This window comes from Ooceraea biroi, chromosome 3, assembly GCF_003672135.1.
Source record: "Ooceraea biroi isolate clonal line C1 chromosome 3, Obir_v5.4, whole genome shotgun sequence".
In the NCBI taxonomy this organism is placed as follows: Eukaryota; Metazoa; Arthropoda; class Insecta; order Hymenoptera; family Formicidae; genus Ooceraea; species Ooceraea biroi.
Window position 1 is genome coordinate 14,261,429 of NC_039508.1, and position 19,523 is coordinate 14,280,951.

A 19,523-nucleotide genomic window follows, 5' to 3' on the forward strand; every position below is an offset into this window, starting at 1 on the left:
TCAGTTACTAATTGACAGTTAGTCTAATTTAATCACGCAAAGTGCTATTAAATGCATATAATAAAATTAACCAGTATCGTCGTCGAAAGATATTGTAACCATACAAACATTTGAATATTTATTATAAATTGACTATTATTTCTTGTGGAACTGTAGATAGCAATAACAAATGTTGGGTCTATAAAATTTACTATAAAATAAATGAAAAAAATAGGAATACACATATATATGAATAAAGAGGGAGAAAGAATATAACTCATAGTAGTTCGCCATTTATTGTTAATCTATATTGTTAATCTATATGCACGCGTATCGAGTGTTTGTACAGATATGTTATATTTTTTAATATTTACGAGAATAATATGAAGAGACAAAGAGAGAACAAGAAGGTGAGAAAGAGGGAGACAGACAGACAGAGAGAGAGAGAGAGAGAAAGAGAGACGCAGCGGGTCGTAAAATGCGGAACTGGGAAAGACTTTATGACATGAGAGTTAAAATCTCTCATAATACATCGATATTAACTTCTTATCGAACATAAGATGCAATTAATTTTGTAGGAGAATTATAGGTACTGCAAAATTAGCTCATAGAATAAAGTCTTATACATGTCATGTCATGTCATGTCATGTGTGTGTATGTGTATATCCTTGGATAAAATTTAGTATTAATAACAAAAATTTTCTCGATATACATCTCTGCTTTAAGGTTATAGAATTTTATGATCTTTTATATTATACAAAAAATAGATCAATGTGCTATCAAAAAATTTGGATAACCAGAATTCTATTTCATCGAATCATTTCAGTGATTTTGTATTTTATGTCTCAAATAAAATAGAGCTATCTAAAAACCTATTATATTTAGGGTTTAATACTATATAAGATTGTGTTTATCGCAAAGAACTGCAGCCTAGTCATATCACAGTTTTGCTTGACAATTGTATTTTTTCATGTGTATATATAAAAAAAGAAAAAATTAAAATATACATCATATTTCATGAAGCAATTTAATAAAGAATTTCCAGAGCACTCCTCTAAATTTAAAATGGTGCTCGCAGTACGAACTGTCGTGCTCGCATGGCATCAAACGTACCGTGAAGTTCAAGTATTTTAATAAAGTTAAAATATCTACCAAAGTCAAACGCAATCTGTGTACCTTGCGTTACACAATGTGCTAAAGGCATATTTGAAGTAATTATTATGCACCTAGGATCATTTTTAGTGTCATGCAAACTATTTTTTATAAACTCCTAGTTGTACGAATTAAACATTTATTAAACGAATTAAACTTCTAGTTGTACGAATTAAACAAAAAATATTCTATATCCTGAGAAATATGATAAATTAAAGATTATTAATCTTTCTAATGCTCTCTATGTAATTTACTCGTATTTTATATTTACACTGCTTATTCATGTATGACACTTGTCATGCACATATTATTATATACAAAAATCAATGTCAAACGATTACACTTGATAAACCCCATATAAATAGGTTCTGCGCGTTTACAGAAGCTCAAAATATACGCACGAAGTATCATGCAGAGACAAAGTCAGAGAATCAGCACAATTTCACTGGCAACGTTAATACGTCAATCGTTTTAATATGATTTTAAAAAATGGTGAAAATTTCAATCGCGCCATCATGCCGTCAGGCTAAACCATATTACGAGGAAAAGCTTAAAGAGTCAAAGGGTATTGCCGAGCAGCGAGCACTGAGCACGGAAAATCCTTTCTGCCTACCTCCCTTCGTTCCACTCTAACTGGGAACGAGTAAAAATCAAAGAGAAGGAAAAGGAGCAACGTGCCACCTGGTACTTCGCATCTTCGACGTTCCAGCATGGCGTTGCACAGTCCTCTCTGCATTCCCTTGTACCATCTCTCGAGTCTGCTCTTTTACTCTCTATCCTCTCTCTGTTATGCTCTTCGAAGTCGTTTTTAGTCGCACAGAAATAATCTTCGGCGTACTGCACTCAGCATCGTATCATAGGGACAGTAAGCAGACTATCTGAAGCGTTTACTATACTTACACTTCAAAGTATTTCCCGTCAAGTTTAATAATGTAGCGACATATATGGTACAGTGCGTGCGATTGTGTGATTGATTTCTTTGACGGCATCTTCTGCGACTCTAAGTTACCTGAATATTAATTTAATAATTATTTATTTATTTTATTTCTTCACAAGGATTTAAAGTTTTAATGAACTCCATTTTTTTAGGACAGATTCCGCGTTTTTCTTGGAAATATAATGAACAAGAATTTACTCAGGTGTTCATCCAGATATAATCCTTTTAATTGTGTCACTTTTATATATATACTCCTTTCTATTGTATTGAATATAAAAAAGAGAGAGGAGATAGAAACCAGAGAATCTTAATCCACTACTGGCTGCACGTGGTACAAAAACATTCTCGCTTTCTGACCCGTTCGGTAGCCATGCGCGTCTTATTGTCTTCATGACACGGATGCTATTTTGAAACAGCTTTGCATGCTTGCGAAATCGAAATTCTGGTGAGCTATATTTTTAGTGTTGTTCTGTTTCAACAAAATTATAATACGTAATACGTAATTATAATACGTAATTGTAACATTTTCTGTAATTGATCTTTATACAATAATCATTAATTAATATCTTATGCAATAATTATTAATTAGTTACTGTTTTGTTATTATACATTCAAAGAGTTATTTGATCATTCGTATCAATAGTGATTTGTTTGACAATTTATCTGTTTTTATTAATATATTAAAATTTTTATTGAAATAAAACGATATTTGAGATAATAAAAACATTAATAATATATTTTTGTTGCTTAAGATAATTATTTGATATTATGGAATTTTTACATCTTTTAAACGAAATACTAAAAGAGAATGGAAAATGCTAATATTATTTTTAAATAAATGAATTTATTTAAAAAAGAGAACTTGATGCTTTTTTGGACTGGAAAATAAAAAAAATAAAGCTTTACAGACGTTCCACATGCTCAAATAAAACTACGATAATGTTTATAGATCGGAAGTTAATTCTCAATGTATACTGTATACCGCAGGGTCATTCATAGCACATGGCCGCAGAATATTGTACGCGGGGAAGCAATAAAATCGCAGCAAATGTTTGCGTGTCGATATTACTATGTTTGATGTACGATTTCGCATCGATCTCGCACTATTTATACATTTCTTTATCATAACAAATCTCGAAAAAAAATCTCGCAGGAACTTGTTCGTCTCAAAGTTGATGGTTATTTGCGCAGTTGATTCTTTCATTATAGTTAGTGCACGGTCGAAAAATCGGAAGAATTCGCCTACTACATTTTTAGTAAAGCGGGCGAGCGTAATCCGCAGCAATTTCCATTGCATCCGTTTTATAGAATTTTCCGATCATGAATGTAAATGTTATCTGGAATGAGAGTTTTATGTGCACGCGCGAAGTCAGCCGCCTGCAATCGACGCAAATTTCTATCGAGCGTCGTTTCGATAACGGAACATGTATTGAGTAAACTCTGGCACGCGAAACTGCATCCGCACTATCTCGGACGGCATTTGGATTTCCGTTTCAATTTTTAGAGTCCGTGCAACGAAGTGTTACGGATTCTCCAATTGTCGAACGGAAAACGATGATGTTCCTGCTTGTAATACTAAACAACAGTTAGTGCCAGATTTACGCTATAGAAAATAAGCTTGCGCGGCAATACAAGATTGTAATGTCTCATTAATCTTATATAATGAGTTAATATATGTGTACACGGAGAAAATAAGCGCGACTTTTGCACATCAAATAGCGAATTATAGTTCATTTTTAAAATACAAATTTTTTCAGTAACAATCAGTATATAATATGTATAAAGTTTATGTTATGGAAATATCTGTACATTCGTGAAATGTAATATTAAATCTACAATGTATATATTGTAGAGATACCTGTTCAGCGATTTTTACAAGAGTATATATATATGAACGCATTTTTCCACTGTGCGAATGCATACCTGACTTTCCGTATTTTCCGTATTTGCTGGCAACAAGGATCGTTATTTTTGGACAGATGGAACTACGGGAAGCACTCCAAACTTGTTATCGATAGCAATCGCGAGTGTCATAGCTGTACTATGGCACTATGGCTGATCGATAGAGCTCTTCTAGGCTTTAAAACGCGCGTTGTGAAGTAAAATGGGTCATAAAAATACCAGAAGAGTACTGTCAGAAGACTGCGTCTTCGCGTTCGTCACGAAGAATGTATGAGAGTTTAATAATTTCCTCTATCTTTCAAGAGTTCGAAATAAGTTTTACAAGGTAGCGAGCTACGACAAATTGTTAGTTACACGGGGACATACTTGAAAGTACGACGATCGCTTTATTAAAAGCGACGTAGAGTTGACTAAAATAAACCTTTATTCTATTAACTAGCGCGATCTACGAACAAAAACTTTCACTGTGCTAGTGTTCGGGCGTTGCTTCTGTTATTAATAAAATTAATATTTCTTCCCATAGTTATGCAGCGAAAAGATTTTATATATACAGGGTGAGGCACTTAAAACAGGCCACCTGAATATCTCGGCTGTTATTGGTGATAGAAAACAATGTGTCAGACCAAACTTGCATGGTTTCGAGGAACACATAATTTGTTCTAAATAGTTTTTTATTAGGTGGATGCGTAGAGGTCATATGAAGGGCAACTTCGTTTTTTTAAATGGTATGATATGTTTTTTTACGTATCATCTAGTAGAACGTTTGAAGATGCGCACATTGATCTACGGGTCAAAATCATTCAAGGTCACTGAAGGCCAAGGGAAAATAATTTACTTTATATTGCCTAGAGTTCTCTGCTATTGAAAATACCGTAAACTCAGAAATGAAAAAGTTCTCGAGTTTAAAATTTTTTTCTTCTCAGAGGAGTTCTGAGTTGATATCATTATTTCTTATATTGCCTAGAGTTCTCTGCTATTGAAAATACCGTAAACTCAGAAATGAAAAAGTTCTAGCCATTAGAAATTTTTTCTTTTCCGAGAAGTTCTGAGTTGCTGATATCATTATTTTTTATATTGCCTAGAGTTCTCTGCTATTGAAAATACCGTAAACTCAGAAATGAAAAAGTTCTAGCACTTAGAAAATTTAGCCTTCAGTGACCTTGAATGATTTCGATCCGTAGATCAATGTGCGCATCTTCAAACGCTCTACTAGATGGTACGTAAAAAAACATATCATACCATTTAAAAAAACCAAGTTGACCTTCATATGACCTCTACGCGTCCACCTAATAAAAAACTATTTAGAACAAATTATGTGTCCCTCGAAACCATGCAAGTTTGGTCTGACACATTGTTTTCTATCACCAATAACAGCCGAGATATTCAGATGGCCTGTTTTAGGTACCTCACCCTGTATATAACTATATAATGTTTATGTATAAAAGTTCAACTTTATGGAATGTATTTTATGAAGTACATCCTCGTACATAATCACAAAACTTAAATCTTCATTCCATTATGAAATATATACATTGCTGTTTAATTAAAGTATAATTTATCCTAAATTTCTTGAATTTCGAGGAAAAGAAAGCGACTTTTATTGAATCTTTATCTTGCGAATGCATGTGAATGTCACTTCGTTTCTTAATGTACGAGCAAAATTGTATTCTCAAGACAATGCTCTTTCGAGGATTTTCATCTCGCCGGAAAATTATTCTCATACATTATGTCCTTACCATATATCAGAGTATTACGTCAGAAACTCTTACTGTTATACTTCTTGATGCTTCAGTTGAAGCTCGAAGATAGGAACCCGACCATCACTGCATCGGATTGCTTGTTCACCAAACAAATGGTACCGCTCAGGTACGAATTAATATTTCAGACGCGAATGCATGCGGAGAGAATGTGACAAGGCGTGCACCTCGTGCACCCGAAAGAATTGAATATTCCCTCGTCATCCTTTGCCATCCATCGCGAGTTGGTTGATAAAACCGGCACGACGAATTTGCCAGCAATTCCTTACCAGCGACGGTAGTTCGCACCGGAAGAATCAGACGTGCGCCGTATGACACGGTACCATGCATAGAACTGCATATTATACGTGATGCAGCATGATACGAGAGATGTCCTAACGGAGCCTTAGACTCGTAGTAAAGGGGTGAAAGAGGATGTATGAGAGAAAGCGAGAGAGAGAATGATGATAGGTTGGGTAAAACGACAAGGACGAGTGCGCGTGACTAGTGCATCGTCTTTGAGATGGGAGCAGCGGCACACATACTTGCACGTTTCTGGAGTTGCTGGATAAACCGTGTGTTCTGGAACTGATAATAATTAGACGAGCGCGGTCTTGAGCGAACAATATGGCGACGTAGACCGCGATTACCGTTTCCTTTGAGAGCGACGAGCTTGCGCTGCCAAGGGTTCCTCTCGATGTCAGCGAAGGACATTTCCCAAGCACCCCCGCGTTAAGAGGCTCAATACTGTACCGGGTGTCCCGGCAGTACGCCGTAATTTCGACGTTCCCGTAAGAGGTCACTTTCGACAAATGATGCTGCAAATATTAGCGCGAAGCATCTGTCGTCTACGTTTTATGCGTTAGAACGGAGAGAGATAAAAGGGTTTGTCAGCTTGCCCTCTTATATTTTAATTAGAGTATATTATGTAGCTAGGCGAATCAATTATATAGTTGGGATATCGTAATTGAAGATGGATAGGCGACACGAGTAATAAGAGTCTGTAGCGTATTTCTCTCTTAATCCTAAAATTACGTTCTTCAGTTTTTTAATCAAAGATAGAGACGATTTTTATCAACATTTTGCGCAAGACTATTTTAAAGATAAAACATACATTTTTATGCAACAGATTTTTCCAAGGCCAAGTCTTCTATGATCATCTTCTTTATTTTTTTTAACAATTTTTCTATATTTGACAAATTATAACTTAAGAATATTATATAACTTAAGAATTCTTCCCCAAGATACTTTAAACTTTAAAGAGATATGCATTAATCTGGGCTCAGATATATGGACGTTCATTGTCATAGATTAAGCATTCTGGTGTTCCGTAATGGAAGCACTGAGCTAGAGATGTACTGATTGACAGTAGCGGCGCAACTATATCGGTGACCGCGATCATTGGACACATAAATTTCTGAGACGTGTGACACGGTGGCACCTAATCTATTTAATCTCACAATGAAAAATCGTCCCTGCGCGACGCTCGTTTCGCTTATCGCGTTATTATTCTTCTTACGGCCGGGTATGTGTCTCTTCTGGAAAGGATCCAAGACCTCATCGGTACGATGACTTACGGCCATATTCTTGATCCTTTTGCGCCGTTCATTCGTTTCTTCTTTTTTCCCCATCTATGTCGGTGAATCCCGAACCGTATAGGAAAGGCAAAGTGAAAAATAGCGGAATGTTTAACTAGAAGAGTTATTCCTGTTCCAAGAACTCATTTTACAGAAGTAGCCACGATTTGTTCCGGAGTAATGTCGCGCGGTAACATGGAAAAGCGATTAAGGCTGGAAACTAGAATTTACTCTTTAGTGTCCGATATAATGGATCGTAACACAAGAAATCTCTTATCTACAAATAATTTAAACACTCAGTACAATGTGGCGATAAAAATTAAATATTCTTTATCAGTTTCATTACTGATCTATCGGAAAATTTATTTAATACTTAACTCCCCGATTATTAAGAGACAATTATCTTCGAGTAATGTTTTCACCAAAGTTTCATTCAAAATAAGTTTTCCGCGGATATTATTCTTATGTCTCGAAATTTTTATATACAAAATTATAGTAAAAATTAAATATTCAGAATTTACAATTAAAAAATTATTAGTATGACAAACTTTAGTAATAGCGTTTTTTGGGAATGATTTACGACACATGAAATTCTTGAGCTGTATTGCACGATATGCGTCTTCACTGACTCTTGACTTAGCCACGCAGCATTTACGGGAATGAGATTATTCTACAAGAGTCGTTTAATTTCGTAAATGCAATTGTGGTTGAATTAAGCGTACCTTTATCGCAGAAGACTTTGAAACACGAGTAAAAGACAAAATTACGTTTTCAGTCGGTGTGCGAATATGAAATCAAGAATAAAATGGAGACTATTCGAGAATATTTAATAGCAAATTTAACGCGTACTTTATTAATCAAATTAATGTTAAATTTTACAGTAAATGATTCGTATTAATTATATTTGCTGTTCTTTTATTAACATTTGCTGTAGCAAAAGAATGTAAAAGAACATTTAATATTAAACACGCTTATTGAGAAATAAACGGTAACTGCACAAATTGTATTAGTTGTTTTAAAAACAAGAAATTATATTTATATTAAAGTTACTTTATCTTCTGATGGATTTTTCATGATTCTAAAGAAACATTTTTAAGAAAATATATGTTATATTAAAATAATTAGGATAGTCAATATAGCTTCGAAAATGTTCAATAAATTCTTTGTGACTAGTAATTTACTGTTATTTTATTAATAATTTAAATACGCAAGGATTCTTGATTGATTCTTGATTGAATATACATAATACGTAAATCTAAAACAAATCCTTTTTTCAGAATTTGTTGGCTAATAATAATTCATATCTAATGAATATTTATAATATTTATACATATAAAGCTTAATTAAAATATCCTGAAGTACCAGCGGTACGAAAAGTCGAAATGGTCTGAATGGAGCTACTCGGTAAACGGGTCACGTAAACTTTCCGGATGGACATATAATTAAGTATCTCGGAAGGGCACGCGGTTGCGGCTTATCATTTATGATCACATAAGAGCCGCCAAAGAGGATCATGGATCATTATATCCTTTCATGTTTCTAACAACGAAGATCAGAGAACCGCGGAGCTCCGTCGATTCCAGAGGCTAATTAATCAGTTTGAAAGACCATACGGAGGTTCGCTTAAACACGCCACCTTTGAAACAATTTAATTAAATCTCCTTGTAACGAGCACACTCGCCTTTCGTTGGGTACTCTCGTTGCTCCATCCTGTGCAACTTTTTTGCGTCTTCTCCAAGGTCCCTTCCGAGGACTGGAATCCTAAAACAAATGTAATTCATGTCCATCCTTCGTTCTTCCTTCGTAGCGACACAGATAGCTGTCTCGAAATTTATCTAACGTCCACTAACGTCACCGAAATAAACGAACGTCATTGTTCTTCTGACAAACATGCAACTTCTTTTGATGCTTTGATCAAGTAAATTAAGTAACTTGGACAACGTTTATCGTATGAATTAAATAAAAAAATTTGTAATTAATTAGTCTCTTTGAGCTTAATGAATTTCTCGCGTATAATGATAACACGTGTGCTGTTAATTCGTCAACTATTTTCTTAACTTTGAGAGATCGCAATGACAATTGCAGACACTTCATACATATCGAAACTTTAGAATCTAAAGTTTAGATAATATATTTTATAACCATAGTGGATGTCTTTTATTAATGTAAATTTGTCAAGTATTATTTTGGAGTGTTTAAAATGAAAGTTTGACAATTCTCTCCCTCCCTTTTCCTTATTGTACCAAATACCTTGAACAGGTGCGGCGGAAATTAATTTCCTTCGTCTCAATGAGAGTAGGAGTGCGAGCGTTGGAATCTGTTTAATCAGTACCAGTAACCTCGCTTGATAAGGCATTAAGGGCTGTAGACCAAATTAAGCTATTATGTTTGTTAATTAAGGGTACCGCTGTCTTAGGAGACTTCGAAAATGCTGAGTCTGCCAGATACTATCGGCTCCCATTACAGCTGGAAATTGCCTCCATTTAGAGCGTTAAATAATCTTAGTGAGCTTCTATTTTCTTCACATCTAGGTGTGTATGTTCTTGTTCTTTCGTTCCTTCTTACTAATATCTTTAATCCACGAATAGTATTCTTCGATTTAGATATATTGCCAAAAAACAAACCTTCTGATGCGCATTTTAACAAAAAATCCGAATTCCAAATCAATTCGTGTTACGTGGACTAGTATAAAATTTGCTATTCATGTATTTTTTATCCATTAGACGCCGGAAATGGTACGGATAAATTAAAACCGAACACTCTTCTGCTATCGAGATTAAATGAAATTACGTGAGATTTATGCGCATGCATGCTACGTAACCGGATATTTTTCTGGATCTCTCTCATAATGTGCCTTCTTTCTCTCTCTCTCCCTCCCCCTCCTCCCTCTCTCCCTCTACCATATATCCGAAGGAATCCTAGAGACAAAAACTCCACACGAAGAATACCCACCGTATAAAAATTCATTGCCCCTTCGTAGAAACGGCTAAGTAACGAGCTCGGGGGAGAGCCTGAGCAACGCGTACACGCGGTGATAGAAGTCGAAGGATGTAATTTCTTGCTTCCGAAATTACCGTGAAAGGAGAAGAAGTAGAACATGAATTTATGTATATACTCGCGCAAGATGGAGTTTTCTCCATTCAGGCACTACTTTTTGTTTGTTCAAACTTTCTTACTCGCTTTATTGCACTTAGTAAATACTTACTTGCTAAATGTATGATTTCAACTTTTCCACATAGTATATTTTATTTTCAAAATCGAGGAATAATAATATTAATATCTTTGAACGACAACAGTATAGGTAAATAACAAAATCAGTGTACATTTGAAATATTATATATTTAAACAGAGTAAACACTAATCAACCAGAAATGTCAATTTGTATTACTGTAATATTATAAATAGTGATGCCGCTCTTTTGAGCATAAAATCAAATTAATACGTGCGACTATTACTAAGCGAAAATTCAATTAAATCTGTTTTCAAGTGCGTCCACAAATAAAGTGAACAGAAATTCGTAAATCTCAGAGAATATATCTGAAGTGCGAGCTGTCTTTTATTTCTTTAAGGTTTGTAGTGACATAAGCTTTTCACATTCACCTGTTCGCCAGTCACGTTTTCCTTTCAACCACTCGACAATGCAACATTTCTCTGTCGTTGCACACCCACGTCCAACTTAAATTTATCCGCAAAGACAAGCGTCGAGACGTGCCATCGACTATTCCATCCTCTGTACACGTTAACGTCACCCCAGTGCAATCTCTCATATACTCACCTCGATATAACCCTCGCATGCTGGCGCGCCTTACGCCTTACGTCCGCTTTAACGTAAAATACAGCGTGGTATAGACAATCTCGTTACTTAGTGCCACGCGAAGAGTTATTCTTCGTTGACGACCGCCTCAAACGTCTGGGTATAACCCGGATGCATATTTAACCGAGTATAATATTTGGCGTAATTCGGCCGACAACAACGTTCATTATATCGCACAAAACCTCGGAAAGTTTAAACCGTGAATGCGCTCACATATTAAATATCAAGGAAGAATATAAGTTTTAATGGTACTAATGACATCAATATCACGTTACGAGCCGTAATAATTATAATTTATTACTACTATCACAACAACATTTTATAAAGTAACGTAACGTAATTTATAATGTTTCTATTGCTAAATATTGCTAAAGGATTTATCGTATGTATTCTTTGATATCATCAGTGCATAATGACTAACTGCATCGTACAAAGTATTGCCGGTCAAGCTCGCTTATATAGAATATTCCGTTTTACAGGCTCGCAGTAAAACGGTTGGGTTTTTCGTTAGCCATTTCGGACGTGAGCCGTTTCATGTCCAACACGCGATTGCACAGCGGGAAAAATCGTAAATTGTTCGTGCACAATACACAAAACGATCGATTCTTTCGCACGATCGATCCGCAGATTCAAGAACGCACCGAAAAACGCATGCGGATAATCCAGTTTTCACTGGTAGGAGATCGAGCAATCTATTCCTATGCGTAGATATCATGGCGAATCTAAAAGGATCGAGTCGGATGTGCAGCCAATCGAGACGATCGCGCCGAAAATTCCGCGGCGTAATAATCGAACGTCGATAGCGGTTCACGGATCGTTTCCGGAGGTTCGCGAAAACTTCCGCGCATCGTTCCGGACATGAGCGCTTCTGGGTTGGTTTGCTGCTATTAACTTGAGCGCGCGCGGTACCATGCCGGAAACCGAGCAGCGACGAGCCGGACGTGCCAGAAAGTCAACGGCTAAACAAATACGTTATACTCAAACTCTCCGTTACGCATCGTAAACAATTCGCAATTGCTATTACCGGTATCTCCTGCGGCGACATAGTTTTTTTTCTTGAAATACACGTGCAGCACGTTTGAATAATATTGAGACAAAATAATAATTGTTATAAAATAATTATTACAAAATAATTATTGGGCAATATATATTCGTCCCGTCTTTTTAGTGTTTTTAATTATATGGGTTATAACATATATTTATTATTAAAAACACAAAACACGGGACGGGATTATAACCCAATAAATTTTTCATACTCTAGTGATATTTTATATTTCTTAGCTGATGTATATATATATAAGAATAAATATTATATATAAATGAATACATGAAAGCACAATTTTTTAAGAAAATTGTGTTATTTGGATTAGATGCAAAATATACTCTTGATATTTTATCAGCAATTTTCATCGCCGGTTTTAGCAGTCTTTTGTCAGTTCTTCTTCTCAAAGATAAAGCTCTGAGAGGGATTCGCTAATTTCTGAAAGCTTTCTATGGTGCACGACAGGAGCTTGATCAAAGCTTTTACCATTTTGAGTTCTCTCAACATTTTAGTGTCGTGGGCGTTCGATACGCCGTCGCATGAATATTTTAACCCCTTCGATCTATACTAAACTAAAGTAAACTAAGTATAAACGTTTCATGCGCGTGTCGTTGTGTAGAAAGTTTGATTAACATGATTGCAGAATATTACTTAAGCCAGGTTAGTTATGAAAATCATGATCTCAATATTAAGAAGAATTCAATGGTTTACCCAATCTTTTGTATCTTTTGTAATGATAACGTTTAATAGTAATACGAAAAGTTAATATTAATAGATAACGTGGACAAGAAAATGATGGTCGCATTTTCGTGAAAGTAATCGTGCGTGCCGGTGAAAAATAACCTTTTCCGTTTACTCTCTACGATCTGAGTTTGCAGTTTTTCAGCATTCCCATTTCCGTTTTCCAGGCTCGGTTACATTCTTCACCAACCATGCAAACTATTAGAGTTAGTTAGTTAGTCTGACAAAGGACTTGATGAATCGCGCGCAATTAAAATTGCTCAAAAAGGGGAAATGGCGTAACGTGATTAATCTTTTTTCATCCACAATTTACAATACATTTAGGAATTAAACGTTTAAAGTTAATCATGCTCTGCGGGATATTTCGATCATTCTTATAATTTTTATTTCAACATACGTTGTGAGCTTATTTCTCTTATTCACATTTCTTCATGCTTTTTTATTTTGTCGTTAATAAATGTCACGTTTCAACGTTTAATGCTTTGAATGGCTCAAGGAAGAGGCAATGAAAAAGAAACGCCATGAGACGTAAAAAGAGAATTGCATACTGTTTAACGTAGGGTAATATATCAGCGTTCGCAAGAAAAATACGCACGCAATGGACATGCAGCGCAGAGCGGTGGAGAACGTATGGAGAACGAAGGAACGTGACTGCGAGTATTAGACTTGCGCGAATCAGTCCTTGCACTTTTGCGTAACGCAAATTTCCCACCCTTACCTACTATGTAAATTCTTGGTGAGTTGTTATCGCGACACAGTTTGTTATCGACCGGCACCGCGTCCATTTCCTCGTTGGTTTTCCCTACTTTCCGTCACTTTGACTTCTCTTTTCTTTTCATTTTACAGAGCTTGAGCTTTTAATGTACCAGGCGACCCGAATAGACGACGGCACGAAGCCACTCCATCGTAAATACAGTGAACGCCGTAGTTTCCATGAGAACGACCGGTAGTTGCTCTCGCTTTAACAATCGGGGCGGTAGTTTGTCTCGAGTGCCGCGGTCGAAACCAACTGCATAGGTGCACGTGCGATTTGAAACAACGTGACTTTGAACCTCCCTCCCCCGACGAGTTGCAAGCTCATCTGGAAACATGAACCAGCGCCACTGAAAGACGTGCGAAAGAACAATCGCGATTACGCGATCAGACACGGGGTTGAATTAACGTGTGACTTGGATTAAGTGAATACCCACTTTCTTAAGGATTCGATCTTTTTTGCCCTCTTTCTCTCTCTCTCTCTCTCTCTCTCTCTCTCTGGGAAAAGTAAACCGCCGAGGAATTTCACTGTACAAACTCGAAGTCGTAATGGGAATTAACGGGTGTTACCCGAGCAGCATATTACATAGTTAGTGTAGTAATTTCCATTTAAGTAATGCCCATTAATCTTTCGGTTAACAATCCGACCGCAAAACTTTATAGCTATCGAGATTTTGAGAGAAAATCGTTTACAACAACTCGCGTACGCACATCGTATTATTCAAAATTATTGCGAATGATATTCACAATTTAACTGCATATGCAACATATGTATTAATTAATCCACCATTATCATCACTAAATTAAACTATGAAAATCTTTAAATAATTAATTTTTCCGCCGTTTGTACTTTATATTGTGAAAGCATTTGATATGTATTTAAATATTAATAGTTTATTATATGCATAATATATGTACATAATACATGCACCTATAAATATCATATTTTACATATTTTATAACATACGTATAATCAAACCACCATTATCATCATCCGAATTAAACTAAAAATCTTTAAATAATTAATTTTTCCGCCATTTGTTTTCCACGGGAGTTCTATGGATTTATTACATTCTAACTTGTATCCGAAAAACATTATCTCGCTGCTATGAATTTATTTCAGATCAAGCAACGTGCACGTGCGATAATATTATCTCAGGCACCATACCACGAAATCATTATTAATGACTTTGCGGGTTAGTAGTCGGTTTTTGCCCATGGAGCGAAAATAGCGAAAAGGGGCGATATCCGCGGCATTTGGGTGCGGCATGGTCGCGCGCGTTTTAATAAGCTCGCACGATGAAGAGAAAAAGAAAGCCGCCTGAGTAGATCGAGTCATCGACTGCTGAAGGTTCATTTTATTTTCGACTCAGGGGAAGCGCTTGAAAGCTTTTTTATTCTCAGCGAATAATTGATCGTGCATTGATCCTCGCGAAGAGAGCCATTAAAAGAAAGCGTGCAAAATGAATGAAGAACAAGGAATGGCTTACACGAGTCTGCTGAGAGAGCACGTCAAAAAGTACAAACCTTTTTACAGCCTTGCGCCGACCAGTGGGTAAAACGGCGCTCTTATGTCGGCGCGTATTTCTCTTTGTAAGTGGACGGGAAGTGCCTTCTGCAGCGGACTCGCTTTGCGCGAATCGTTTCTTCCTGTCGCCGAGAAATACTGTGCATCGTAATACTCAGAAGGCCGCGTTCCATCGTGAGAATGTTATTTCAGATCGAAAACGTCAACGCCATATCGGTCGCACCAATTCTTATGTTCTTTGCGATATGTAGAGTAGAGAGATTGCTACGGGCTGCACTTTCTTAGTGGTGCCGCTATACATTCTCTATATACTATCTATATAAAGGTATACTTTTATTCACCATGGAGAGAATATCCACATATAAATATAAATCTTCTTATTTTTTTTATACTGTTTTTTATATTTTTCTCGCTATCTTTTATCCATAAAAATAGAAATATTTTAGAAATTATATCCATTTTTACGCATTATGTAGAATGTATATTTTTCAGAGTAATCATAAATTCGTAGTAATCATAAATTTTGTACACCATACGTTTATATAAAACTTTTATTTCTTTGAAAGGTATGAAAATTATTGGTATTTTAATTTTTAACTTTTTTACATTTATCTTTTTCCTTTCTAATTGTCACACTCTCAATAAACATATTTCTTATAATATTTAGTAAAACTATTGTCTCGAAAAGAATCAAAGATTCAAAATAAGTATGTCTGAACTAATATATTCCATGAGATCATTCGTGACAGTTTACCAACGTTGCACAAACGTTCATATGTTATATAAAGTGCAGTTTAAAGATTACTATCTTCTGTCTTCTTAAAATTCTGAGGTGTTACAGGAGCACTGTAACAAATACGCTCCAATATTTCGTTTCTCTTAAAATGTGAAAAAATTTTGACAGAGCGCAGAGGGAGTGAGCATCTCCTTCGTGCTTGTCTACATAAAACATGTTTGCCTTTTCCAATGTGTTTTCAGCGAAATGCATCTAATGTCAGTGACAGACGTGCGTATTATTTTGGCAATATGTTGTCGAGATGGATAAGCATGATATTGAACATAACTGAATGAATACTCCTATATTGTCAAATATCGCGAATTATTTTGGAAAACTCATTTATTGGATGTATCTTTGGGTATATCAATTATTTAATCATTACTAATTTGCTAATTATTTTGTCGGAAATTCAGATTATATATAATTTTTGCATAATTTATTCTACATATAAAATTACCTTCATTATATTAATTAATTTAGATTAGCGAATCATACTTGTATTATTTGTTATTATTTCACTATAATTTATCATTCAGTATGTATTTCAGAATATTCTATATATAAAATTGTACGTTAATTATAACAATTTGATATTTAATTCAATTCTTATGCATTATCTTTTTCCTACTAACTAAAACTAGCCTCTTTTCTAACCACTGGATTCATTTTATTTCTTTTCGTCGTATATTTTTCTCCGATCCTTTTTTTCTTTTACTTGAAAGTTTCAAAATTGCAAAGTTTTAAAGCGCTTATTCATTTTTATTTTTCACAGTACTGAAAGTGTACGAAAATGCATCTAGAAGCATCGAAAGCAGACTTAACGGGTGCAAACGGATTCTTTAAGTTATCGAAATGTTAAAACTATGACACTTTCTAAATAACGACGAGTCCTGACGCGACAGCGCGTCGCGCTGTCGCGCAATGCATTTTTTTGACATACCTCACGTCGCATTCTGTACACGATGAAATGCGGCGTAATGTTCGTTTCTCTGTTTAATCCATCCGGGCGGCGTGCTTTCTCCCGGGTGCAGGAAAATTGAGCCACGAGCGAGGGGAAATCATTGACGCGAACGTCGAGAGAAATTACTTCCGTGCCGACAACGCGTGAAATGACGAAGGAAACGAGTTCGCTGATCGTCGCTTCGCGCGTCGCGGTTGCCAATAAAAATTGAATACCGCTTTTTGCTACGCCCAGGCGCGATTAATAACAGTCACACACGCGCGCGTCCAACGTGGTGCGATCCTGATTAAATCCGCTGGGAAAAATGTTATCCGCTGGATGTTGTTATCCGGCGGATAATAAGCGATAACAATTTGCGCACCGACAGGTCGAGTCTATCAATTTATAAATGCGGTCTGCTGCGGACGAGGGAATAATCGTCCTGACAATTGCACGGCAATTAATTAATCTTTAGGCAAGTACATGAATGATGGGGTCGTAGCGTGAATGCAGTCAGCGATTAGAATTTGCTAAAATATATTATTAATCGGTTTTTCTGCAAATTAATTCACATGGATGAATAATAGTTGATTTTATATGTTAAAATATACAAGACAGTTTGTGCACGGTTTAGCAGCGTTATATCATGGTATTTGCAACACAAATATTCAAAATACTGGATATCTACATATTAATGTATCGCTCGATTCATCGTAATTAAGAATTCAAAGCAGATAGTTCTTTGGTTTAACGAACAAATAGAAAACGACAAAATTATCTCTGATTCTCTATATATTTTCAATGTTTATGTAGCTGCTTATCCTATCGAATATAATGCAAGACAAGTCGTGCTTTTTAATTCATTGATTACGTAATCAAAATGTAAATAAGAATTCCCCTTTTTAGTAGTTAAATAATTATTTCAATTATTTATTACACTAGAAAGCAAGTGGCATCATATAAACAAATATATCTAGAACTGATAATTCACGCACAATTATATCATATGTTATACATTATATCATAAATGTATGATTTCGTGTAATTATCTTAAAATACGAGTTCCCCATGCAAAGAAATGAGATTAACTTTTTGCTACGTATGCAACACGTAACGAAAAATCTGCGACTAATATTTCGAGTTACATGTCAGCTTCCAGGAATGATAGAATCAAGAGAATTAATTTAGCAACGTGATATCCAAGCGCAGCGCACTCATATTCCTCGATGCATTCATTATAACGCTCTACTGGAAAATATCCATTAACCCCGGCTATATAGATAATGATCAATAACAATTTATAGCCGCGTTGTCCCGAGATATCAGGTTAAAACTCACGTTGTCGATGATAGTACATTTATATATACGCCTAGTTTCAATTAGTTTATAAATTGAGGGTCTGCCTACCAGGTTACCATTTTTCCGTTAATACAGCAATAATAGTCATTTACCGCCGTATCGCGTTGCACCAGCGAACGCATTGCATTGTAAACGCAGTTGTCTGTTGAAAATACAGAAGTGCAGATTGACAGGAGTACATGGACGCGCATAGGGAACGCAGTAAGCGCTAAATCGATCGCGCATTACGTTTTCATGGAAAATATCCATTAATCCCCGACAATGTGTAGGCAATAATCAGTAATCATTCGTGCGTATGTCCTCCCTAGTAATTCAAATGCAATGTGTCGCCTTGCATTCTAAATACACCTCACATATGGACACATACAAACACATATAAAACGCGTCGACAAAACCTGTCAATAAACGCCTTTCGGTTAATTGTTGGATGAATAAAACGAGAAAGAAAAGGATAGATAGATAGATAGATAGATAGATAGATAGTTAGAGTTAGATAGATAGATAGATAGATAGCTAGAGAGAGAGAGAGAAAGAAAGTACACAATTATAATGCTCAACCTAGTTTTAAAAAATTGGCATCGTTTCTAGATTTCGGTTGTTTTACGGAACGAGCAGTACCGAGCGACTTTGTACAAGCTGCCTCGTAAGCAGCTCGAACAATATGTCTTCCGGTTTCCGTATTATGGATATGAGACATTGATCGTAGATCCGACTGCAAATTTGAGCTTGTTTTTCTTGTAACCTACATTTATTGACGAATATTTGATATTTAATTTAAATTTCATATTTTCGTATTCATGCTTTTTACATTTTTGTAGCTGAATAAAATTAATTTGACGTTATCAGCTCGACAAGTATCGTTATAAAGAATTATATTTTTTCATAGTTTATAAAGTGTCAGAAATGTGCCAATATATCGAATAATGTATTATTGGATTTGGCAATATTGATAATGTCGAAACAAAAGTAATATTTAATATGGACTTTTTCAGTCAGCTATAAAATTTAACTACCTTTAACCTTTCAAATTTCACTTTTGTTATTTAAATAAACTCCGTAACTGATGAACCACAACAGTGTGTTATTTTTAAATTTATTGTTGCATGTTTTACAATTTGCATCTGTCAGGTGCTATGGTCTTTTTACAGTTGGATGTTAAATTAATCTCGAATGTCATAAATTGTGCTTTACGTGGTTTCGTAAATGCACATTAATGTACAATTAGATTCAAGAGAAGTTCTAAACGAGCGATAGCTGCAAAATGTAATCGTCCGCATGTATTATG

The 19,523-nt window shown here is 35.5% G+C and overlaps 1 protein-coding gene across 3 annotated transcripts in view; it reads left to right on the top strand.

Annotated features, from left to right (window-relative positions):
* Positions 1–19,523, top strand: part of LOC105286806 (protein eva-1) — a 133,060-nt gene that overhangs the window by 54,648 nt on the left and 58,889 nt on the right. The gene's annotated exons all lie outside the window — the stretch shown is intronic.